The 27858-nt window shown below is 35.6% G+C and overlaps 1 pseudogene; it reads left to right on the forward strand.

Moving 5' to 3' along the window:
* The window catches only part of LOC135213844 (nicotinate phosphoribosyltransferase-like), an 88170-nt pseudogene that overhangs the window by 2715 nt on the left and 57597 nt on the right, over window positions 1-27858 (forward strand).

Below are 27858 nucleotides of genomic sequence, written 5' to 3' on the forward strand. Positions count from 1 at the left end.
ATTCAAGAAAAACAATCAGTCCAAGTTCATTAAAATATGTGTGAGGTAATCTTAATTAAAGGGCATCACTCGTGCAAATTCAATTCTAAGTATTTCCCTGATTCTGTTTTTATTTGTGGGAAAACGTCACAATTATCACTCTATATTTCTACCTAAACAAATTAAATGTATACTGATGGTTAAAATAAAATACTATTATAAATTTTAGATACAAAATTTATTTCTAAATTCAAAATTTATAAGTGAAATTCACAATCTCTGGGAAATTGTTATTATTTGAAAACAAAAGTTTAATTAATTCTTGAATTAATTATTAAGCAAAATTAAATCAAAGTTTATCAAGAAAATTAATTAAATTAAATCATAAAGCAATAATTAAATTTGAAATTAAATTTAATTAAATGCAAGTTAATTCACAAGTCTAAGATTCAAAATGTACACAATAGAATATTATTCAAACTAATTAAACAAAAAATAAAGACAATGCTGAAAAAAAAAACATAATGCATAATATGAAAACAATTAAAGCATTGACAGTACACACACTAAACATATATAAAAATGGAATATGTCAAAAGAATAAAGTAAAAGATAAATGTTTAGAAATGATAAAACCTTGAAGTGCACTTCACAACATTTGTAAAAGTACCTTATACACAGCTGCAGCGTCAATCAAAAGGCCTGTTACAATTTTACACTTTTTCACTATTTTCTGGCGCCTTCACAAACCCAATAGATAAAATTTCTATGTTCAGATTCCACAAACAACACATATATTACTAAGAATTATATAAAATGAGTGACCAGCTCGTTACGTTAAGTTACTGAAACAGCCTCGCTAGCGAGCGAGAGAGAGAGAGAGAGAGACTCGACCGCCACGCCGCTCTGTCTCAAAGTGAATGAATAAGGTTCTCTCACCCCATAAGCGTATGTGGGCGATTAGTATCTAGTTCAAGACCAAAACATATTACGTCATCTCTATAGGAATAGCCAACACAGGGCCTCTCTGACTGCCCTCACATATGGCTATGAATAAGGCTCCCTTGTTCCTTCACAGGCTCGACCGCGATGTTAAAAAACTAGCTTAGCTCATCTATTTTCAAGGGGTGGGTTTGGATAACATTGCGGCTTGGGGGGGTCTTACGCTTGTTTGCGCCGATAAAGAAATCACCTAGCTAAGACATTCTCAAAGTGCGAATACGACTCCCTTCAAAAGGCTTATGAGCTTTCACTCTCTGTGTGTCTTATGTACTTCAAAATGAAAAATGGATCACTTAAGGCATGTTATCTTTAAATTTGGGAAATCTGAACACAGAAATAAAAATTTCATACCATGATACACAAGTTCTGATGTGAATTAATCATATTACCACAATTATAATTGCATTCCAAACTTACATTATAAGAATATACTATATAATATTTCTTTATTTTTGTTGGATGTAGACCTCATGAACTGAAGTATTTTAATCTCTTCTGAGTATAAAATTACTCTGATTTCTCATAACTTTATTTATTTGCCTTAGTCTGTGTTAGATATCAGCTTGCAAGTTAATTCTTATATGTATAATCAGACAGCATGTTACTATGTAACCCAGCAGATTTTGTGGTCTTGGTCATTTGGAAGTATTTTTTGCATATACGTAGATAGAAAATTGTTATTATTATTATTTATTTTTTGTTGGGGGGGGGGGGGGGGGGTTTGGGGGGGGGGGGGGGGGGTACACAGTCCTCCAGTTCGACTGGATCATTCCCTCTTATGAAACAGGCCCAAAGGCCACGAATGACTTAACAGTTTCAATCATTATGGATGACCTGTATGTCAAGCATGAAAGGACTACAGCAGAGAATTTCTCAAAAATCAATGCCTAATGCAATTGGCACATAATACCTTGGCATTCAGTCATGCATGAATTTTTGTGGTTGGATGGTATAAATGAATATTGTAAATTAAGCTTAAGCAGTCAGATTTGATCACATACATAATACGTTCTAGCTAGCAAAATCTTATATTTGTCACTCTTGGCTATCCTTTTATATATATAATTTGTTTATCTTGTTTTATTGCATCATTTTCCATTTTATTGAGGAAGCTTGCTGGACAAGTCTAAGGAATTTCAGCTTGTTTAATAGAAATGCATGCAACGTACATTGAACAGTATTATCATATAAATAGTCATAAGTGTAATACTCTTATTTCGTTTTTTCAGATTTGTACCAGATTAACATGGCATATGCTTATTGGAAATCTGGGAAAAAATGGAGATCAAGCTGTGTTTGATCTTTTCTTCCGTAAAAATCCCTTCTATGGAGAATTCACAATATTTGCTGGTCTAGAAGAATGTCTGAAATTTTTAGAAAATTTCAGATATTCAGAATCAGGTGAGAACAGATTATAAGTAAAGGACCTCCTTTACTTATTTACTTATTGTGTGCATGGCTGCGCAGGCAAGACCGAAGGGACTGCAGCATCCCTCTATCCCTAGCTGAATTAGTCTGCCTTTTTTCTTTTCATCTGTTCCTATGGTGTTTTCCCATCCAAGCTGTCCAACTTCTCTAGCTTTGTTGTGATTAAATTTTCACCAATTGTTTAAGATTAAATTCTAATAGGGGCCCCTGTGAGTCTAGAGGCGACTGATTTTTACATTATTACATGTTCTATCTTTTTTGCTCCCATATGTAACATTTATTTTGTGTTATCTTGGCAAAATGTAGCCCTATGCATTTTTCTTGTACCCCGACTGAAAATTAATTAACTAGTTTATCTGTTAATTGATTTGGAGTAAGCAGGGTTAGGCCAATATGGACCCTTTTCTTTAAGTCAGCCTGTAAGTGTGATGAAATGTTCAGGTGTACCGAGGCTTGGTTGGACCTGTGGACTCTTGTCTAGCCAACAACAGATTAACTGTTGATTAAATGCATGGACATTATATTGTTGAGAGGAAAAATGCTCCGAAATTGAAATGCCATTTAATCGTATAAGTGATGTGTACCTCATAGTACTCTACTGTAATGAGTCTTGACCTTATGTAATTAACCCTGACCATAGTTGTTAATTTTTGTAGTCTACTTAGAATGATGCTTTAATGAAACCTGTCTTATGAATTACTCCCTTCAACTGCTTGTTAAGTACATTTTGCAATGCACTCCCTGAACCCCGGAATTAGGCCTGGTCACTGACCAGCCTGAACTACATCCCCACAAATTTTCCCACAAAGTGGGTACGGTCAGCGCTGCCAATGCTGCGGATAAAAATTTGTCTGCTGAGTTACCTGTGGTATCATTGGCAACGCTGCTGCAATTACCGGCCGCCAGAGGCCTACCTCCTCAATTGTTATTGGTTTACTGTGCTGTGAGGACGTAGGTCCACATCAGGCGAACTTTTTGGTTTTTAGCCAGACCCCATAAATATAGATTTGGTTTATAGATACAGTAGTATCTCGACGTACGAAAGGCTCAACTTATCGAAAACTCGAGATATGAAAGCAAATACGAAAAATTTTATACAGCTCTACATACGAAAAGTTTTCAAGATACGAAAGGTTTTTGTTAAAGCTGTAAAGTCCCGCCCGGAGATTCGCCCGACAATTTAAAACGAGAACAATTTTAAAACGACCCGCGCCACCAGCTGAGTAAACTCGCCACCATCCGCCTCCCGCTCTCCCATTGGTTCCTGATGCTAGTCACCCCAATAAGATCCTGCTCTCCTATTGGTCAGCATCTACCACTTGTGCTTTAAAGTATTCCTATTGGTAAAAAGGATGCTGGTAAATTGAAAAAACTTATTCATGCAATACATTGAATAAAAAAAAAAACATTAGGTAAAGATAGAATAAGAAGAAATGAATGGGTATTGTACTATGTTTGGTAGTTTCAGTAGTTGACGAGAGATAATGAAAATTTATGGCTTACTGTGTAAAGTGATTGCTTGGCGATCGTTCGATACTCGTAGGTGCTGGATGTAAACAGAAGTTTGGAAAAGCTTTTTTCTTTTTTTTTATTATAGGTAATGGTTACTTAATAATTATTTGAAATTGAGTACATGCAATACATTAAATAAAAAAATTGTGAACTAGATATCATAAAAATAAATAAATCAGACTGCCAACAAATACGTATTTTTTAGAATTCTTCTTCTGGTTTTAATATCACGTTACGTATATGTTTCATTATAGCTGTCAGTAAACTCGGTATCTCCATTAGGTAAAGATAGAATAAAGAATAGAAATGAATGGTTATTATACCGTTTGGTAGTTTCATTAGTTGAAGAGAGATACTAATGAAAATTTTTGGCCTTACTGTGTCCTAGGAAAATGATTGCTTGGCGTTCGTTCGGTACTCGTAAGACGGTAAGAGCTGAATGTAAACAGTCGATTGAAGGTTTTTTTTTGTTTTTGTTTGTGTATTATAGTTAATGATTAATTAATAATTATTTGAAATGAGTACATACTGATTATTTATACATTTTATTGGCATATTCTAAGCTTTTAGCTTCTTAGGTTTAGATGACAGAATCATAGACTAGGCTACAGTAGCAACTGCTAACATAGGCTAGGCTTATTGCTAAGGGACATAGTATGCTAAATGTCCCAAAAAATGCAGTAAAAATGGGGTTGAACATTACATGCAGTTGAATATTACTCAAGTATGTACAGTATTTTGCCTTTTTGGAGTCATATTTCTTCCGTCGGATCGGTGTCGTAATCTTAGAAACGTGTTTTAGGCCTGGAAATATAATTTACTGGGGTGTTTTTGGAGGGCTTGGAATGGATTAGCCATTTTACATGTAAAATGTGGTCCAAGGTACGAAAACCTCATGATACGAAGGGCGCCTCGTAACGGATTAATTTCGTATCTCGAGGTACTACTACTAGATTACGACTTAGCCTTGTATTAATGTCTAGGCTTCTGGTTTTTTTCTACGTTTTGATCTGGACTTTGGAACTTCCCTCCTGGTTTGACTTGGTTCGGTAATTGGATTCGAGATGGATAAGGTACACAATGAAATGTCATCAGCCAACGCCTCTTTCTGCTTCATCTACTTCTGCGACGTCTGAGCAATCTGCTGTTGAGGTCGGTGTCACTTCGGTCATGCACGTCCTGCAAACGGAGGATGAGTACACTCAAACCTGACCGACATTCTCAGGGCATTACATGTAGGAAAGTTCACTTTCAGCCGAAGGTGTGAAGAATGTAGGGATTGATCAGTAGAGCAAATGGAAGCTTTCATTGCACAGGAAATTATTAGCTTCCAAGAATAAGCCTAGATTGGGATAGATGGTTGAGGTACAGTCAGTTGATAAAAAAGCCGTATAATCAGAGTTGTTTAGAAAGCTAGAGGAAAGGTTATCATCTAGTATGTCAAGTTTATTTGCTAGCTTGATAAGTAAATTAACAGAAAGTAAGGATAATATTAGTGTTAGTGTAAGGGATTTTAATAATTCTCTTTCAGCCCCCCCTGCCTGTTCCAGAACCAGCCTAACGGGTGCCAGGGGTAATGGAGATCCCCAACCGGCCTCGAAGGTAGGATCTGCCAGCCCCCCACGGAGCAGAGCAGGCAGTGTTGGCAGCAGAAGTCCCCCTTTCCCTCAAGTGTAAGTTCTGAGGAGGATATATATTTTCAATGTCTTGATTCGCGGACTCATGCATTTGTGGATTTCTCTCTGGAACATTTACCCGTATTATTCATGGAAAATTCGCCTATTCGTGGTATTTTTCTATGAGAAATATCCACAAATTCTGTGTTTTTTTATCAATTTCATCATAGAATGCACTTTTTGTGATAAAACTATTAAAAAAAAAGAAAAAACAAGTATAAAAACTTTTAGTGGGTTTTTCTTGAGTTTTAACTAACAAAATAGGTTTTAAAGCATTTTTATAGGGTTCCAACTATTTGCCGGTTCTAACCATTCATGTGGGGTCTGGCAGGCATCCCCCGCAAATATGGGAGGCCACTGTAGATTTAGCTCAGACACAGACAAGTAGGGAAAATAGCTTAGGTAGTGTGCAGGATGACAAGTTGAAGGGGCATAGTATTTCTTGATCGGTGATTGCTAAATCGGCAGATTTCCTCTTATTCTTGAGAAAGAAAAAAGAATTTACCATATTCAACGATTGCTAATTACAGGTCGATGCTCAGCAGGCACGTTCAGGTTTCACCTGGCCAGAACTTGTGTGACCAGTAGGATTTTACATGATCTTTTAAGATCCTTTAGGGTAATACAACCAATTATTCTGCTTCGGGTCCCCTCATTGGATTAAGCAGCCGTGTTAAAAACTATTGAGCTCTTTTGGTGGCTTTTCGAACCCTTAGAAGCGTTATCATTTAGATACCTAACTAAGGTGTTGTTTTTAGTCGCTCTCATGACGCAAGGAGGATTGGGGAGATTCAGGCAGTGTGTGGATGGTATCTTTTTTGGGGTTTGGGGCAGGATATTTTTCTCTCATATTTGCCAGAATTTGTGGCAAAGTCTGAGTCGGTTTAATTTAAAATCCCCTTCTGAGAGCATTGAGTTTTATCATTAGAGGATTTTGTAGGATGGTGACAAGTGGAAATGCGGCGTGTTTAGTGCGAGCTCTCAAAGTAAAGTCTATTTGTCCTGCACAGAGAAATTTTTACCTCATCCTAGGACCTTGTCTGTTTCTCCTAGGAACATCTCGCCCAATTTCCAAGAATGCTATGAGTTTCTTCTTTGCGAGAGGTTATCACTCAGCGTCGGATTGTTTCTTAATCCCTTTCGGAGCCTTCTAGTTCTTCATGTCCAAGGGAGCACAGTATCAGGGGTATGGCTACTTCTTCGGCTTTCTTAAGGAATATTTCGGTGGTGGCGTTCTTAGAGGCAGCTCTTAGAAGTTGGTGACGGTTTTCACTACTTTTTATCTTAGGGATATCCAGTTTCTTTGAGAAGAGTTACTCTCTAGGTCCCATTATTGCGGCTAATTCAATTTTATAATTATTCTCATTTCGTTAGGGCTTTAGTGTTTCAGGTAGTTTGTGGTAGTTTATGGTCCTTCACTGTCTCAGTAGGTTAGGATTCATTTTAAGTGTATTTCTCTCATGTCTTGGAAGCTAGGCAGATCCTGATCATCATGTTGGAACATCAACTCTTGGGCATAGTCATCTATGTCAGTGAAAAACAGTTGAGAATTCGAAGGGCCCCTGCTCAACTCAACTTCTCCTCCAGACATGAGAGGCTAGATAGCCACATGGGTGGTTCCACTTTCCCCTCCATACTGAGAGGGTATAGAATACTACATGGGAGGCAATTACTATGACTGAGACGAGACTGACGTTGAGGTACTCTCTCTGCAGTCATCCCACCAAGTTGAACAACTAGGTGAGGTTACATACTTTTACACATGGTGGGTTGATATTGAGTTACCTGTGTATGTTCCGTTGTCAGGTCGGGCTGAATTAGGATTGATCCCACCTTCATTAAAGTGTTGTTAATGAGCTAATTCAGGTGTTCAGGGAGTGTATTGCAATATGAAATTTTCTTAATAAAACTAATATTGTAATGCTTACCTGAACACCTGAATAATTCCACCCTCCTTCCCTCTTCACTTTGATAGTGAATGACTCAGTTGAGGAGGTAGACCTCTGACGGCCGGTATTTGCAGCAGCGTTGTCAATGATACCACAGGTAACTCAGTAGACAAATTTTACTGCAGCATTGGTAGAGCTGTCAGTTAAATACTCAATTTGTGGGAAAATTTATGGGATGCACATAGTTGGGCTGGTCAGTGACGAGGGCTAATTCAGGTGTTCAGATAAGTATTACAATATTAGTTTTATCATGAAAACTTCATTTCTATTTGTTTCATACTAAAGCTATCATACTGAGTTTTCTTGTAATTGAAGATTTAGTTCAGCACATAATGCACTCCAGACTTCCTTTGATGAAATGCAGAGGCTGTTAGAATGTTGTATCCCAGTGACCTTAGTAGAGATCAGATCCTAAGGAGAGAAGAAAGAAAGAATAAGGATTAATGAAAATGACTCTCAAAAAAATTTGTGTAAGCATACATAAGTTAAAAAATCTAGTGTGGTATTTTTTTGCTTGAGTAGACTTATTTGATATTATCATTAACCTTTCAGTAAATAACAGATCCACCTCTTAAATGAGAAAGATTAAGAATGTCAGTGAAAACAAAAATATGACAGGAATTCTGAAGAATTGCAATAGAGAGAAAAAGTCACAAAGCTGTAAAATTGATTTAGTATAGATTTTAATTTAAGATTATGTACAGTAATATAGAATGGGAAGAAGCAACTTTGCAGTAGGGAGAGAGAGAGAGAGATCTTGAGAAGAGAAGAGGGTATGATTTTCTAAAGGAAAGAAACTAAAGGTGGAACACCCCAAACATTAGAGGAGTATCTAAATTTGTGATGCATAAAATCTGCATTAGCTTAAATAACAAGATGAAGAAAAACACTTTTAAAATCCAAACAACCTGTTTTATAGAGGCAGATGTACTGTATAGCAATCTGAGCTTTGTAATATTGCCTTGACAATTTGTAGGAAATGTGAGCAACCAAAATGTTGATGGGACTTGAGAGGTTCACCCAAATAAGTTTAGAGGGGTTTACTGAGGTAGGGTCACACTGAGAGTTGATAGAAGAAGCATACGAAGAATAAGGAGCAGTATGAGATTTGATTGTTAACAGGCGTTCTGGGTTGTAAAAACTGACGTCTTATTCAACTGTTTGCTCATAAGTATACCCAGGGGTTGCTGCTAGTTTTAGTGCTTATCTTTTATGATAGTCTGTCACTTATCATTGTAATCTTGCTAAGAAAAGTGCAAAGAAATATTAGAGAAGACATGTATAAACCAAAAAAGTTACTGCATCTTCGAATCTAGTTAATATACATAAATATTTTACAAACATACTCAGAATTTGTTATCGATTTTAGTTCTTATCTATTGTGATATTGTATGAGGCCGTAGGTATCATTTTAAAATAAAGTATATCTATTTATTAGAAAAACATGTATAAATTAGTAAAATTTACCATTCTCTTGTTGAAGAGGCCCACAAGGGTTTGTGAATAATAATTTTCAACTTCTTATAGAAGGTAGGGAAAATTTCTTAGAACTCTTTTTCTTACAACTTGTGCATTTGCATATCCTCCTCTTTCCATTGATGCATTTTTTTTTCTTACATTGGCCAACCTCAAAGTTTGCCAGGTCAGTGGTGCTGCATATTTATTTTCTAGCCTGGCTCTTAAGGGATAAAGTTAGCAGTTTCAGTCCTCTTGGGCAGGCATCAGCTGGGTAACCCCAATCCCCTACCATGGAATCACTCATTGCAATAACTACTAATAGACAGTCTCACTATTCACCCCTTGACTAGAAGGTGAATGCTGGCCCTGAGTATTACTAGACCAGCATGTTACCAACTGTACTAGCAAAATTATGGATTTGAGTTGTAGATTGGATGAATGTCAGCAAGAAAGAGGTAGAAACAAATAGGCACTCTACTACAAATATTTTGGTTATCTCAGTGGGAATAAAGTATCTCCTAGTAAATTTGCCATTTTAATCTTTCAGATATTGAGTACCTCAAGGAAACCTTGCCAGACACAGTGGAACCAGAATTTTTGAATATTTGGCAAAATAGTTACCACTACTGATGTAAAAGATGTATGCCATTGATGAGGGAAAGGTCGTTTTTCCAAGGTAGGTGTTTTCAATGGTTCTCATATAGAAGTACGTATTTGCTGTTGTAGTCATTTGTTTGTTAGAGTACATGTGCTGTCATGTTGCCCATCGCACAAATGACCCATTACTGGTACATGCATACTTGCTAGCTCAGCAGTAGTCACACAAGCAGTCTCTTACACTTCCACTCCTATTGATCATAGTCAGGGTATATATGTGAATGTATATTTTTCAGTATGAAGTGCTTAAGACAAAAAATATTACCTGAATATTTTCCCCAGTGAAAGGTATGCAAATTAAGCAAGAGAAATGAGTGGAAAGCACATGCAGTTCACTCCTACACACAAACACTTATTATGCAGTTTATGAGAGTAGTGAGAGAAGTATACTTAGATACTAGTATGATTAGTCCTATTTTAGGCATGAGGTGGGGGACATTGTGAAGTGAATTTTATAAGAAACTATGTCAGTCAACTTGGAAATGAAGATCAAGGGGATAGAGTTAGAATAAGGACTGTAAGGTTATGGATGTTACTTTGGTAAGTGAAAACGTGAGTAGATATACAAACATTGCATTATTTTGTTGTCTTGGATCATTGTATGTAAAAAGAGTTCTTTCTCTGAATCATCCAAGAATCTTGAACCACTCACCAAGTTTTTCCAAAGGTAATAATTTTATCAAGTCAGTAGAGGATGACTTTGCTAGCCTAGCCTCATTTGATTAATTTTGTATATTTGGTTTTTTTTGTTTTGATATTTCCCTACTAGTAGTACATACTATATGATTTCTTACAGTAAAAAGTATTGTAAAGGTTGTCAGTTGGTTAGTGTATTGGGTAGTCATTTGTATGTAGCATGAAATTTCTTTAATTGTTGCTGGGCTAATTGTCATTTTAAACTGTACAGTGAATGTTAATTAAAGTTTTTTTTTTAATTTTGTAAGTTTAAAAGTTTTTGTCTGATGTACTGATTTTTTCTGATTATTTTTTCACCTAAATAGTCTAGTACTAGGTGCTGTACAGCAACACTAAAATTTTGAAGTAGAAAATTAAATTTGTATGTATATATTAATATTTTGCTGTGCAGTACAGTATATTGTATGGGAACTCTAATTCAAGGTTCATTTTTCTTATATATTGAATATCATGTATTGCACAGGAATATGAAAAGTGGATACCTTATACGGTAACTGAGATGAGATTAGACAGAGTCTAGTCAGTTACTGTTTTGTCATAAGAGGAATCCTTTTGATGATGGTTAGATATTTATGGCATTGCTCTTTGAGGAGAATGTTTTATATTAAATCCTAAGTTGAATAAAGTTGCTGTGATTTTTGTTTCTGATGCACTCAGAAAATGAAGTGAGCTACGGTCATCTCCCTTCCCTTACAAATGAGTCCCAGTCTCCGCCTTCTGCTTCCCCTTCTTGTCATCCGATTGGCTGGTCCCTTGTTACACCTTTATTGGGAAATACTCTTTAATTGGTGAGTAAGGTTTAGAGTGGAATGATATACTCACAAGAGTTTTTTTTAAACCCTGTTTTTCTGCATCTCATCTGAATAACAAAAGATACATGTAAATAGAGTAATACTGTACTGTATATACTTAATTACTGTACTAAAGTTACTGCTTGTACCAATATCCCAATGTCACCTTCAGTTCATTACTATTGCATGGACGTAAAACTTGTTGTTTATAAGGGTTTTTTTTGTATTTTATAGAATTACCCTACATTTTCTTTGGAAATTATGACTATAATTTTTAGTCTTACAGAATTCTTTTGTAACAATTACATTTGGATTTATTCCATGGTAATGAGGTATATGTACTTAGGGAATATTATTAGATTACTGTGTTTGTTAGTATGTAGGGCATTCATAGGATTTTACATAAGTTTTTTTGTGGCACACAGTTACATAACATTCAATTTTATTTTTTAGAATAGAAATTTGTGTACTCTGGATGCACTTATTTTATTATTGTGTAGCTATTAAGATCCTCATCATGCCTAAAATGTTTTTTCTATAAAGTAGTTTTGTTAGAAGTTACTTTCAAAATTGTTGTAGATTATGTAAACAAGAACCTATAGATTGCTTATAAGAGCAAAAGGGAATGGCATGTCTTATTCTCTCCAGCTTCCTTTATCCTATTTCTCATAATTGTTTAATGTCCTGTTTATTTAGCACAAACTACAGTAGTTATTTTGAAAATTTAAAAAATGTACTACCCCATATGCACAAATACACCAGCCAAGTGTGAATATGTGATTAAGAATAGGGAGGCCCAGACATCATGAGCATATTTAAATGTTAGGATGAGAAAACACTCTCTGAGACTGCATTACAGACTAACAAACAGAACATACACACACATCACACGCTACTGACTGAAAAGCTGTATGCAACTGGTATTTTCAACTTTATTGTTGCATATACTATTGTTAGTTGCATGACTAGATTTTTACTTTACTGTTATTTGAAGCATCTGTTATTTGAAGAATAGTACCTTGTTTATGGTTTATATTTGTTAAACATATTCTTGTGATATTGTCTAAATTGATGACAACCAAAGAATTCTGTTCAGTGCATGTAGACAGCACTGAGTGCAATATGATGGAATTTTTTTAATTAGTAGCTTGATTTAATTTGCAATTATTGATTGATGCCATGTATTTTATATAAAACCATAAGTAAATAATTAGGTGGACATAATGAAACAGGCTTGAGAAGTTTGTGCTGAAAACAATAAGTTTCAGTAAGTTCTAAACACTTACGGGATAAGCCAAAGCTGGATACCTTTATCAGAAGTTGCAATTTAGATTTTTCTGGATCATGGTTTTTCTGTATAACAAGACTGCAGAGTATGTGATAACTAATTTATGCATTTTCTCTTGTAGCTGTGTAAATTTTTACCTTTATCTTGTATTAATCTTGTTTACAAAACTTATCACAGAATTATACATAATGATGGGAACAGGCAATGCCTAATGCTCAACACATGTGCTGTAATAGTTTATGGCAGCAAATTGGAAAAGATACCTTATGGTCATAAAGATATTTATATACTTTTAGACATACATGTAGTACAGTGCCAGACAGTTGTAGGATAGTAGATTGGGCTATGCAATTGCTCGCTTGCTTGATTCCCCTGGTATGCACTGTGTGTTTTCTATGCTTTCACATAGTAGCAGTGTTCTTATCACATTTGTTTGGAAGTTATTTTATGAATTTTTTGGGTAATTACTGATATATATTTGTGCATATATTGAACTGTTTTAGTTGATGGTGACTTATTAATTTTTACCAAACTCCTTGATGCTGATTGGAAGCAATCTGTTTCATGAGAAACAAGAGCATCCTTCTTAGTGTACCATGTCTTCCATGATCTTCCACTCAGTTCTCGTTCTCTCTGATAACTATTAATGAAGCCCCCTCAACAATGATTCAATAAATAATTTTACATGGGCAGTGAATTTTAAAACATGAACCAGCAGTTAGTATTTAAACCATGATAAGATGCCATCTCATGAATATTACTTCATCTTTGAACAAAACTTATTTTACTTAAAGATCCTGTTCAAAAAGTAGTATTTTTCAGTAAAGACTATATTGGGTTACAGAATGGTAATAATCTTCACAATAAGCATAAGGTAGATATGAATGATATGGCACCATTTTAACATCTTGGTGCTTTTGTTGTAGAAGTGCATGTTGTATGTTATTTTGTTTCATTTTTCAGGAAATATTTTTTCACTGTGGGAGTGATATTCAAACATCTGACTTTGAATTTCTTTTCAGAGTGCCGTTACTAATCTTGGAGGGTCCTCTCATTGTGATTCAGCTTCTTGAGACAACTTTGCTAACTCTTGTGAATTATGCCAGGTACTGTAATAAAAAACTTATTCTTCTGTATGATGGTAATGTATATACTTGTAAAGACAAACCATTACTCAACGTAAGTCCTTAGCATATTAAGAGGAATAGGTTGCTTAGAAAGTAGAAGAGATTGTTGCGTGATTGACAGATACTTTCGAAATAACAAGTCTTGTGATTTCCAACATCTGACATACGAGTGTCACTGACTTCATGTGGGGTTTATTTGATTATTTTTGGCTTGTGTCTAGACAGCAGTGGTTGTGATTGTTGTATTTTCTATGTTCTTTTATACTATAAGCAATAATTACAATTTTCTAATTGCAATTTCATAGCTTGACTGAATATGAATCCATATGCATATTGTTAGTACGAGTACTATAATTTTGTTATATGTTAGTTGTAATTCATTGACTTACGTTGCTAAACTTTGATTTGTAAAAGTAAAAAAGTTTAATTATTCTGTAGTCTTTCGCCAGACTGTTATATTAATTTCCTTTTGGGGGTTGCTCTTGAGAAGACTGGGTAGTCAGTCCTTGTCTGGCATATAGTAGTAGTATTGTTTGTTCTTGCAAACTTCTAAGTCATAAATTTGCCTTATTTCAAATGATATTAGGGTGTTCTGGGATGATAAGCTCAGGTAGATTTTTGTTTGAACTGTCAAATTTGGTGATGATCTGTTAAAACAGGCAGTGTAGGCATTTTAGAGGTGTATGTATATAGCCTACTTAGTAACATTAGTTGGAGAATACTACTGTAATGTAAGGTTGCTTTGGGTGTTTTGGATTATGGTTTGGAGGTAGGTATAGTTTTTTTGTTTTAACTATCAAATTAAGAAGCAGTGAAATGTTAAATAGACAGTTATAAGCATTTTAGTTTAAGGGGTACTGGTGACTTATTTGGCAGTTATATGCATTTTTAGAAGGGATTTTTGCATTTCCGCGGCAAATTCTCGTACCTTTTCCGGCGTAAAAGTGGGAGAGCACTGTAGGCAGTGCTAAGTATTTTTAGAAGGGTTTTAAGAAGTATTCACGGATTTTAGGTATTCGCAGCGAGTTGGGTGGTACCCACCCCCTGCAAATATGGGGTTCCACTGTAGCACTATCATCACTGCTTTACACTTGCCATTAGCCATGATAGATATGGATGTGCTAAATATTTCACCACAAAATCACATGAATAATTCGTAGCACATTAGATGACATCTCAACCGCTTGTGTAGGTGCTTAAATCTGGGTTGGCATATTGGTGTCAGCTACATTGCTGTTTGGCGTGGTAGCTGCAGAAATTGTAAATAAGCCGAGGTGCGCAATACAAAATTTGAACTTACGGATGGTGGCCAGAGTGCTCCTAACAAAATTTAATTTACGATATTGGTTGCTTGTCGCTCTGAAAGTTCGTCAGTTGAAAGGTCGTAAGTAGAGGAGAGTCTGTAATTTGAAGGATATGAATGAATTTTTTTACAGGTGGTTCCTCATCTTTTAGCATCTCTATGTGTTTGTAATGAGGATTAGGTAGTTTGGTAATAGATGTGAATTCATTATTCATTGTTGTGAAATCACTTTTATTGTTGGTTTTATTAAAACATCATCGTGTTTCTTACCAGTCTAGTTGCAACAAATGCGGCTCGATATAGAATGGCTGCTGGACGAAAAATAAACCTCCTTGAGTTTGGTTTAAGAAGAGCTCAGGGACCTGATGGTGGATTGTCTGCTTCCAAGTATGCATATGTAGGTGAGTAATTACAATTTAAAGATTATAATTTTTGTCTTTAAAAAGGACTTGACCCCTTTTTTGTGTTTATGTATGTGTATTCTCTTTAGGGGGAATACTGTTTTCAGTGTGCCAGTTACATTGCTTTCTGTCTTCAGTTTTTAATTCATTCCCTCTTGACCTTACACATTTAGCTGTCCAATGTTTTTTTTAAATGTAACGTTACTCTTATATGAAATAAAACATTAACATATACTCTTCAATTTTAAAGCTATGATAAGTGATTAAACTATTTTATGATCATAATGCATTAGTTTAGTGTTACTGACTGCTATCGCTTTATGCAACACAGAATGTAATGCCTCATATATGCTTGTGTTATGTCTCATACACTTTCCATTGAAAGTTTTGCTCTTTGAATCTCAAATATTGTTGAGTTTCTTTTGCATATTGTGTCACTAAAGAAACCATAGATGTTAACACAAAACAGATTTTGTCAATATGATGGGGAATGCATTCTGAGAGAACTGTAATGATTACAAAGCACAGAGAATAGAATAGGATATAGTACGTAGCTCAGAGTGAAGATGCTTTCTAGTTTTTCCACATGTAAGATTTTCAATGGTACTTTCTATTTTATAAGGGTTATTTTGCTGTGCTGATGGTGTTAAGTCTCTGCTGAGGAAAAAGTCTTGTATATTCTATTTCTCAGAGTAGTGTGTACTGGAAGAAAAGATTATTTGATCATTATCTAAGTTTTGCATTCCATGTACGTAAAAGTTATTGCCATGAAAAATAAATTACAATTAAACTATTTAAGTTACTTCTTAAAAAAAGCTTAACATTGAAAATCTGCCACTGTCAGAACTTGCAAGGCAGTTTTGTATCAGTTTTTTTTTTATATTTGAAGTTGCATTAACTGTTGATTGTACACTTCTTAGTATGGTTTAAAGTATGTGTAACAGAAGGCAAAGGTAAGGTTCTTTTCACTGCCATGTAGTTTATGTTGGTACCTTTTGTACCTTTTACCGGTGTCTTACATGGCTGTCCAACTTTTTGCTGTTATTTAACCCCTTAATTACTTATGACCTGTTGATTAATCCAAAATCAGGGAGTATGTACGCATAGTAAGGAGACAGGGATATTCAGTATTACTTGTGGGGAGGGGGGGGGGGGGGGGGGGGTGGGGGGGGGGGGGCAATTCAAGCCCACCAGCCAGGTCATGGCACAGTGCTATAAGTCAGGTTAAGAAGGTAGGTTTGGTTAGGTCAGGACTCAGCATTCTAAGAAAGGTTAGGATTTTTCATGCCTACCCCTGTCCTCCTACTCTGCATCCACTCCCCAATATCCAACTCCAGGGTTACTTAACCCTTTAACGCCGATTGGTGCTCACTCGCGAACGCCGCCGGCATACGGGAGACGATTTTTGAAATATCGCTTTCGGCGTTCAAGGGTTAACGATGCTCTGGTGCATTGTACAGTGGTACCTCGAGATACGAAATTAATCCGTTCCGAGGCGGCCTTCGTATCATGAGCTTTTCGTATCTTGGACCACATTTTACATGTAAAATGGCTAATCCATTCCAAGCCCTCCAAAAACACCCCAGTAAATTTCATAATAAAGCTAAATTGACCTATAAACAATGAAATACTACAACAATTTGGACCATTCAATACCTAACTTAATACGTACTGCTAATTACCTGTAAATAAAGTGTATTAGTGTACATGGTATACAAGAAATACTGTACGTATGTAGTAAAATGTGGAAGCTTACCTTTCGAGTGAGGCTATCTCCGAAAGTGGTGACAGAGGAGGAGGACAAACGGCAGATACGTACACTTAACTTTACGAAACACATAAAAAATGTCAGAAAAACAAACTAAACTTTACAAAACACATTAACAAAACTGTAACACTTAACTTTACAAAAAACGTAAAACAAAATTTTTTTTGGTCTTTTTTTTTTTTTTTACATTTTCTTTTACTTTTTTATACTTGACATATTTTACAAAGTTTCAATTTCTTCACCACCGAATGTATGCCAGTCCGTTAGATTGGCGTCTCGGTTATCATATCACCATCGATTTCTTTGTCCTCAATCCATAGAAGCAGCAGCCTTTCCATTTCATCATGCACTTGGCTCCTCTTGTTGGACAAAATAGTCACGCCCTTGGAAGGTGTAGCTGCTTTGATGGCTTCCTTCTGCTTAAGGATGGTGCCTATCGTCGATGGATTTCGGCCGTATTCCTTAGCGATCACACTCAACCGCAAGCCAGCTTCATACTTTTTTATTATCTCCATTTTTGTCTGCATAGAAAGCATTCTCTTCTTTCTGTGAACTTCAGCAACTTTCTTGGGACCCATGACTATACTGTACGTAATTAAGTAATGTAGTACATATACTAATTAGGTTCTCACACAACACGATAAAGTAGCACAACGAAATCACTAACACGAATTTATGTTAACAAACAAAATCGTATATGTGAACGAACAAATTCCACGTGCGTACAATAACAATAACACTGGTAAGAAGCAATGGGTGAAGAAGACGCTGCTACGTACTAGTATGTAGATGCATGATGGGAGGGATGATGCCACCAATAGGAGAGAAGGATCTCATGGCGGTGACTAGCATCAGGAACCAATTGGGAGAGCAGGAGGATGGTGGCGTAGTCTACTCAGTTGCGGCAGCGTGCGAGTTTCAAAATTGTTATTGGTAGTCCGGGGCGACTAACTTGGACTACAGCAACAACCTTTCGTATCTTGAGCAATTTTCGTATGTAGAGCCGTAAAATTTTTCGTATTTGCTTTCGTATCTCAAGTTTTTCGTAAGTTGAGCCTTTTGTATCTCGAGGTACCACTGTAGTTAATTAATTGCAGTAAACAGCAAAGACATATTTTTTATAATATACCACAGTAAAGTATATTTTTAAATATTCTACTTTCAGTTGACATCAGAATGACTATCATAGCATGAACAGTAACTTTACAGACAACTTATAAATTTAAATACATGTCACTTATCACAGCTCTGGCATGTAAGAGGCAGGCTTGCCAAGGACAGGTGACAAAAAGGTTTAAGAATTAATTCTTCAGGTTAGCTCAGTGAAAATCTAATACAGCTTGGAGGTCTAACCCCACTGCTTAGTACTGAAATCTGCTAAGTTACAAAGACTAACTTAACCCTTAAACGCCGAAGCGGTAAAAATCAAAACCTCTCCCGAATGCTGGGGCCGGTTTGGAGTGATCGCGGAAGCGGAAAACATAAATTTTTTTCAAAAAATCACAGCGCGCTTAGTTTTGAAGATTAAGAGTTCATTTTGGCTCCTTTTTTTGTCATTGCCTGAAGTTTAGTATGCAACCATCAGAAATGATAAAAATTATCATTATCATATATAAATAATGCGATATAGTGATAGCGCAAAAACGAAATTTCATATATAATTTGTATTCAAATTGCGCTGTGCGCAAAACGGTTAAAGGTAACAAGTTACTTTTTTTTCATTGTAATGTAAACTAAATTGCGATCTTTTTGGTATATAAACACATTGTAAAACGATAAAGCAACACAGAGAAAATATTATCACAAAATGATGCATGAATTCGTAACGCGCGGACGTAAAAAAATAATTTTTTTTTAAATTCACCATAAATCTAAATATTGTTATAGAGACTTTGAATTTGTTTCAAGCTGAAGTTAAATGATGGAATATTACGATACTGTAAGAGTTTTAGCTTACAATTGCAGTTTTCTACCATTTCGGACGAGTTAAAGTTGACCAAATGTCGAAATTTTTTTTATAAATTTTTTTTTATATGCAATTATTTCGGAAATTAGAAAAGCTACAACCTTCAAATATTTTTCCTTTTATTCTACATGAAATTGCGCACATTTTCATATATAAAACTCTATGAAATGCCTAATATGAAAGGAGCAAATTTCCAAGAATGCGATGTACGCAATTCGGATATATGGCGGAGAATCCGCGCACGGAGGGAAGAAAGTTTTTTTCATAAATTCACCATAAATCGAAATATGTGCTAGAGACTTCCAATTTGTTGCAAAATGAAGGTAAATGATTGAATATTACTAAAATATAAGAGTTTTAGCTTACAATTGCGTTTTTCGACCATTTCGGTAGTCTCAAAGTTGACCGAACATGGTTATTTTTTTATTTATCGTGATTTATATGCAAATATTTCAAAAATGAGAAAAGCTACAACCTTCATTATTTTTCGTTGTATTCTACATGAAATTGCGCACATTTTCATATATAAAACTTTATGTAACGGCTAATTTAAAATGGTGCAAACATTACCACAATCGCACGTATGATTTTTTCGGAAGAGTTACCGCGCGGAGGACATAAGGAAATGTTATTTTTTTCATAAATTCACCATAAATCGAAATATTGTGCTAGAGACTTCCAATTTGTTACAAAATGAAGGTAAAGGATTGAATAGTTACTAAAATATAAGAGTTTTACCTTACAATTGCGTTTTTTCGACCAATTTGCGGTAGAGTCAAAAGATTGACCAAAGGTTGAAAATGTGTCACATCATTTTTTATATGAAAATATTTCAAAACTGATAAAAGCTACAACCATGGGTTGTTTTTGTTTTTGTATTGTGCATGAAATTGCACACATTTTCCATATATAAAACTTTATGTAACGGCTAATTTTAAAATGGTGCAAACATTACCACAATCGCATGTATGATTTTTTTCGGAAGAGTTACCGCGCGGACGTAAGGAAAAAGTTTTTTTCATAAATTCACCATAAATCGAAATATTGTGTTAGAGACTTCCAATTTGTTTGCAGAATTAAGGTAAATAGTTAAATATTACTACAATATAAGCGTTTTAGCTTACAATTGCGTTTTTCGACCATTTCGGTAGAGTCAAAGTTTACCGAAGGTTGAAATTTTGGCACTTATCGTTATTTATATGGGAAATATTTTAAAACTGATAAAAGCTACAATCATGAGTATTTTTTTTTGTGTATTCTAAATGAAATTGGCGCACATTTTCATATATATACTTCATGTAACGGATAATTTAAAACGGTGCAAAAATTATGTCAAAGTGACGAAATAATGAGTATTTTTTTGTTGTATTTCCATTCTAAATGAAAATTGGGGGGGGCGGGACTTTTCATCTATAATACTTCAGTAACGGATAATTTAAAAACGGTGCAAAAATTTGTCAAAGGGGACGAAATAATTTTTTGGATGTGTCCTGATACTTTTTAGTGCGATAAGAAAGAAATTCACGCTTGCGCGCCTGCGTAACGATTGTAAACAAAACAACGCCTTGATCCGTGAACTCCAGCATCCCCCAAGGTGCGTGATTCAAAAGTTTTTGGCTGGTAGGCCTATAAGTATTTTTCCGCGAATTTTTAAAAAAACTTTTTTGAGTCGACGTATGGTAGGTCCATTCGGCATACGGGGGACATTTTGACTCGACGTTTAATACGTCCATTCGGCGTTTAAGGGTTAATAGGGTGCCCTGGGGCTAACTCTCATAGCTTATAGTCTAGTGCAAGTATCTAATAATCTATCCTAATCAGCATTTTTGTTATTATCATTCCATTTAAAGTATTGAATTATATTCAAATTCAGAGTTATCTGCAAAATGAATTGCTTTTAACTTTTACTATACAGTGTTCCCCCCCATATTTGCGAGGGATGTGTACCAGACCCCCGTGAATAGCAGAATTGCGAATAGTTGAAACCCATATACAAATGCTTAAAACTGCCTATTTTGTTGGTTAAAACTCGAGAAAAACCCACTAAAAATTTGTATAGGCAGTCCCCGGGTTACGACAGGTTCGGCTGAGGACGTTCCGAGGTTAAGGCGCTTTTCAATTATATTCATCAGAAATAATTTCCGGGTCACGATGCCTACAACACTCATCGGGCAGAAGAAATATGACATCAAAAAAGCTAAATAATCAATTATTGAGGTTTTTTTTTGATGAAAAAATGGCAATAAGAATGCAGTTTACATAGTTTTTAATGCACCTAAAAGCATTAAAAAGTAAGGTTTTTCTTAGGATTTTTTTATGATGTTCCAGCTTACGACGATTTTCAGGTTACAAAACGTGTCTCAAGAACGGAACCCCCGGTGTAACCCGGGGACTGCCTGTACCTGGTTTTTTTTTATAGTTTTATCACAAAAGTGCATTTTATGATGTAAGTGAAAAAAAAAGCCAGGAATTGGTGATATTTCTCATGGAAAAATACAGCGAATAAGTGAATTTCTTGCGAATAATAGGGATATATGTTCCCGAGAGAAATCCGCGAATATGTGAGTCTGGGGATCTGGAGTCCCCGAATATGGGGGGTGTTTACTGTACCTACATTTGCTTACAAGGTGTGTCAAGCACTGTATGCAAAGCCAAATACAATACATATAAATGGAACATAAACATTGTTTCTTTTTTAAATATAATTACCCCAAAATCCTTCTAACAAACAAACACATTCCAAGTGTGTATTTTATCCTAAAATGATGTATATATATGTATATCTTGAACACAGACATACTGAAAAATGTATAACATTACATTATTGTATTCATTATGGTTATAGTGCAGTACTACTGCATTAATTAATGCCAATAAAAATAATGCAGGGGGGTGGAGAGAGAGGAAGTTGGTTTGTATGTGTGTGTTTGCTCCTTATCCTCCCTCGCAGGCACAGCCAAGAAAGCGTCTGTCAACAAGAATGCATTTGTTCATTTTCATTACCTTCCTGTCGCACAGCACAAACAAGAAACCCTTGGCCTTACTGTCTGATAACCCTGTTGTACTTGTACTGGATTCTCCAACAAGTGGGCAAAATATATTTATAGTAATTTTTATCAGACTTGGACAAGTACATTTAGTAACAAATCTGTTTAGTTACCACTTTTGAATCATGTCTGCTAAAATTATTCACTAATAGTACCTTATTGCTACAGTTATGCAGAAAATTCTGTCTTCTGCTTATTGTTTTGTTGTGTGTTAACCCTGTCACAGTTATTTGTATAATGTTTTTGTATGACTTAGATTATTGATATAATTTTTCTTTCAGGTGGTTTTGATGGCACCAGTAATGTTTTGGCTGGGAAGCTGTACAACATTCCAGTGGAAAGGCACCCATGCACATTCCTATGTGTCATCGTATTCCTGTTTAGGTGATTTGGAAACTGAGGTGTGTTGATAGCAGATTATGAAATTCCAGGGATGCCCCAGTCCCTGAACTTTAATGCTTGTGAAATTATATAGATCTAACTACAGTACTATATATCTTTTGTAGTTGGTTATAATTACTGATAACTGTAGAATTTTATCATGGTCTTCAGTGTGATTAACTTCACTTGTGGTGCATAGTGAGCCTCAGTAATTATGTTTTTTTTTTTCTCACTCATAATGTCACATTACAGTCAAACCTCAGATTTTGCATGCCCTGGTTTTCGTATGGATTCTGTTTTCTTGTTTGACTTTTTCTGACAAAATGATGTACTTGGTTTTGTATATTTCCTTGAATTCATACACCCAGAAATGCTCCTTCCAGGGCCTACCTTATAACTAGGCCCATACTGCGCGACCAAATAAAGCATCCCAATGTTCTCTCATGGACCCATTTTTCTGCTTTTTGTACTTTTTTGTGCTTTTTTATTCAAGTGCACTTGCTAAAATAAGCCATCATAGGGCCAAAGAAAGTTCAAAAGTACTACCATCCCTTTGGTAAAAAGGCGAGAAACACTAAATTATAAAAAAAACTCCTAGCAAAGCATTGGAGGCAATAATTTGTGAAAAGGTAAGGATGTTGCTTGCTGATCTCAGTAAGAAAATTTCTACCACAAGTGCTGCTGTTAGTGATTTTAAGACCAGCAGAGGCTAGTTTAAAAAATTCAAAAAGTGAATGGTCATAGTACATAATTGTGCCCTAATTCAGTAGAGTCATGTAAAAAATTTTGTGGAGAATTATCATCCCAACAAAGATGTTATAGTTTTCTGGTTCTCTCAAACATCTTAAGGGGACAATGCCCCATGTTGCACTTTAGTCATATTTTAAAGATGCAAGAAACAAATGTCTCTGGTGAGTTTTGTGTGACAGGGGTTCAGCGACTTTCAAGCTGGTCCTAGCGCTCTTATGACGCTTTATGGCGCCAATAAGCGGTTATCAGCGCCATAGAGCGGCATAAGTTCTCAGCGCCACAAGTATCTTTTACTCTCTTAGACTTACATGTTTTGCCTTACTGGCGATTTTCGCTTTATGGCGCCCCGATAACCACTATAGCGTGCCATAGCGGACGGGTGGCTTATGGCGCTTATGGTGCCAATAACCAAATGTGGCTCTATAAGAAACCTTATTTTTAATTAATATTTTTTTGTGAAAAACCGCCACAAAACCGAAGCACCATAGAGCAAAGCAGCCGATAATGGGGCCATTGTACTTTTATTCTTAAATAATTTTTCCAGCCAAATTTATATTCATGTAGATAAATTCATGAAGTGGGTGCCCCAGCCTTAATTGTTGTAAAGTTTCCGATGTATAGTTATGTTTGAAATATTAAGACTAGGGTGTAGATAGAATTATAATAGTATGTAGTACAGTGGTCCCCATATTCACCTGGGATTGCGTAACAGTAAGTTCCAGAAGTGAAGCGACAAATCTCAGAATTGATCGTACTTCTTTAGAAACTCGTGGGTTGCCAGTTAGTATATTTCATTCCAACTATCGTCATCCTCTTTATTTGATAATACGTATCAGTGATTAACTGTATAAGCGCCGAAAGTATTTCCCCAGTGTATGATCAATGTTAGTTCAATAATTGTTTATTAAAAGAAAAAAGAAAAGAAAAAGAATTTCCCCAAAGAAACTTCTGCAGCTCTCAAAGTGTGATATCAAGTGTTCACCATAGAGTGGCAGCAGGAACTAGTGCATAAGCATTGGCCATAATATTTGTAAATTATCTTTCTACTTTTTATAGCGTTATATCGAAAGTTATTATGATTTCTTTTGATGAAGCACAAAGAAGTTCAGCATCTGATTAAATGAAATATAAAATAAGACACAAGTTGGCATAAAAAAACGAAATCCAAGTTATATGCGCGTTTAGCATTGGTTACATGGTTAGGCCTATTTCAAGAATCAAGGAAATATATTTTCCAGCTTATTAGTTATTAATTTCATCGAATTTCTCAACTGTGCAAATTTTTGCATGTGGAATTGCGATAAGTATTTTTGTAGGTTTCCACCTTTTTTTTTTTTAGTGCATAAGTGAGACTATTCTTTGTCCATACGATCCGGAATGTAAATATGCTTTTTTATTTATTTATATAAATAATTAATAATATATATATAATATATGATAATATATTATTATATATCTATATTATATATAATATATATTATAATATATTATATATATTATAATATATAATATATATTATATATTATAATCACTATTATATATATAGTTAACATATTATACAATATATACAATATATAACATTATATATATATTAATATATATATGGGTATATATATATATCTATCTATATATATATATATTTATATATATATCTCTATATTAATATAATATAATATATATCACCTATACATAATACATATTATATATATACTTTATATGATATATCTATAATATATTATATATATTATATAATTATATATATATATCTAATAATGTGTATATACTATATATATATATATATATATTATATATTACATATACATAATACATATACATATAACATTATCTATTATATATATATCTTATAAATTATATAATATAATATAATATATAATTATATAATATCCAAAAACTCATAAATTTCTGTTTTATACAGTAATGCTTGAACTGGATCGAAACTGATTACTGGTTGTCCGTAGAAATGGTGAATGTGGGTGATATAACTCCCCTTATGATACGCCCACGTTACGCAAATTCAGTCTTAAATTTCACGGTCGGGATATGATTCGAAGATTTGAAGTAAAAGGGTTAAAGTTAAAAAGGTGGAGTTAGTATTGTGGGTAGAGGTAGAGATTGAGGGGGGAGGGTGGTTGGGGTCTGTCGTCTCCCTACTTAACCAGGTGGTGATTTTACGGGTATTCTGGTTGCTTGCGACAGTCTTTCTTACTTTGTATATAGCGAGTCTGTTTTCTAGGTGCAAGGACAGGTCCTAGTGTCGGTCCTGAAGGTTCTATCTTTCCCTAAATAACAGACAGTGGCCCTGCATTGTAAGCCTTGCAATGCCCGGAACTAGGCCTAGTCACCTGAAGGTGTAGCAGCAGCAGTTAGCCTTTCTTGAAGATGGTCTTTTATACTCGGTCCCTAGAAATTAGAATCAGAACTACCAACCACACCCAACTTCTCTATTGAATCTAGTGTATTCATGGGTTGATTATGTTTTTTAATTGGCGCAGAGATTTTCCCTTTACATTCTATTGATACTTTCATGGTTTTATACATCTTTGCTAAAATAAGTTGAAATAATTACACTATGATATTAAATATTTGTTTTCCACATTGCTCGAAATATACATTGGTAATGTTGGTAATTATGTGTTGAGCGAGAATTTCAAATTGTTTCGTTTCTATAGTTTGAAGTAATTACTAGACCTTAAAATAATTACTATGCCGTAATTTTTTCTTATGATTGTTTATAAATATCATAGATTGATGGATTTATTTGTGCATCTATGTTAGGCTTTATTTTGTTCTTGATAGAGCTTTCACTGTAGAAAAAAAAAAAGTTTTCCAGCTACGAGTTGTAGTTGCCAGTTAGTGAATTTCGAACGTAATCTTCTGAAATTTGTCGCTTCATTTCTGAACTTACTGTACCAGACCCCTGTGAATAGTTGGAACCCCTAAAAAAATGCTGAAAACAGCCTATTTTGTTAGTTAAAACTCAAGAAAAACCTGCGAAAAATGTTTATACTTGGGTTTTTTAATAGTTTTATCACAAGAAAGTGCATTTTGTGATAAAATTGATAAAAAAAACAGGATTTGTGGATATTTCTCATAGGAAAATACCACAAATATGCGAATTTTCCATAAATGCGGGGGAAACGTTCCCGAGAGAAATCCGCGAATGTGTGAGTCCGCGAATCTGGAGAACGCGAATAAGGGGGTCCACTGTACTAGCATAACAAAATTTCTGTAGTCATACTCATATTATTATTGTAATACAAATTGTACCTCCAAAGATTTCAGGAAGTTGATACCCATTAGTTAACACTGTTTACATATGAAATGTTGAGAAGTGTGGTTTAATTGGTAGTTTAACAATTATCATTACTGGGCTAAGCTTTTAATTTGACGGTAGCTCAGGTGTCTCGCCAATTCCACTTGTTTGACAGGTCGAGATCACCTGTGGGCTATTGACAACTCAGAGGAGCTCAAGGCCAGGTACATTCCAAGCAGGAGGAATGTGGTGGCCGACAAGCTAAGTTGTTGGAGTCATGTCGTAGGTATGGAGTGGTCTCTGCATCAGGATGTAGCAGGCAGGCTGTTTCACCTTTGGGGAAGACCCATGTTAGACCTCTTCACCACTCACTTCAACAGAAAGCTGGAGGTGTACTTCTCGGTGGTCCCGGATCTTCTTGCTCTGGCGGAGGATTTTCTACAGCATCCTTGGGACAATCTTGACATGTACACCCTCCCTTCGTTCTGCTTGATCTGTCAGGTCCTCAAAGGAGCAATGAGCTCTCAAAATCTCAGGATGACCTTAGTGGCGCCTCTTTGGCCTCAGGGGCAGAGTGGTTCCCAGACCTTCTGTCCCTTCTGTCAGAGGTTCCGAGAGAAATTCCCTCATGGTGCAACTTCCTTTGCCAACCTCATGTGGAAAGGCTTCACCAGTCAGTAGAGTCCCTATCTCTTCACGGGTGGAGACTATCAAGTGTCTCCTGTGAGCGAGAGGCTTTTCTCACAAAGCTCCAGGCCAGATGTCCAGCTGTCTCAGCAGATCTTTGTCACCAGTTTACCAGGGCAATTGGGCCGTTTACTGTGATTAGTGTCATTGACGAGGTTTCTCTCTAACTTGCAAACTTCTGTTCAGCAGATAGCGGATTTCCTTATCTTTCTCAGGGATGAGAAAGGTCTTTCTGTCTCGGCTGTCAGAGGCTACAGGGCTGCCTTGGGTTTGGTTTCTGTGCCTGAAGGGTGTGGACATCTCTTCATCCTGGGAAATCTCATTGGTTGTTCAGGAGTTTTGAACAATCCTGTTCACCAAGAGAACTCAAACCTTTGATGTGGGATCTTACTCTGGTCCTGAGTAGTCTCACTCGAGCTCCATTCAAGTCATACGTTGATCATTCAGACAGGAATCTGACTCTGAAGACAGTTTTCCTGTTGGCCTTGGCTTCCTCGAAAAGAGTTGAAGAGCTTCATGGCCTGAGTTATGATGTGAAACACACCAGGGGTTGGGGGTTTGGTGGTTTGTGGCCTTTTCGAATCTGTCCCGGAATCTTGGCTAAGACTCAGAATTCCTCAGTGCATGATGACAGATTTGCCTCATTTTCTATTTCCCTAACTGAATGATTTTGTGGACAGCGATCCGCAGGAGTTATTGCTTTGTCCCACCAGAGCTC

This window comes from Macrobrachium nipponense, chromosome 43, assembly GCF_015104395.2.
Source record: "Macrobrachium nipponense isolate FS-2020 chromosome 43, ASM1510439v2, whole genome shotgun sequence".
In the NCBI taxonomy this organism is placed as follows: Eukaryota; Metazoa; Arthropoda; class Malacostraca; order Decapoda; family Palaemonidae; genus Macrobrachium; species Macrobrachium nipponense.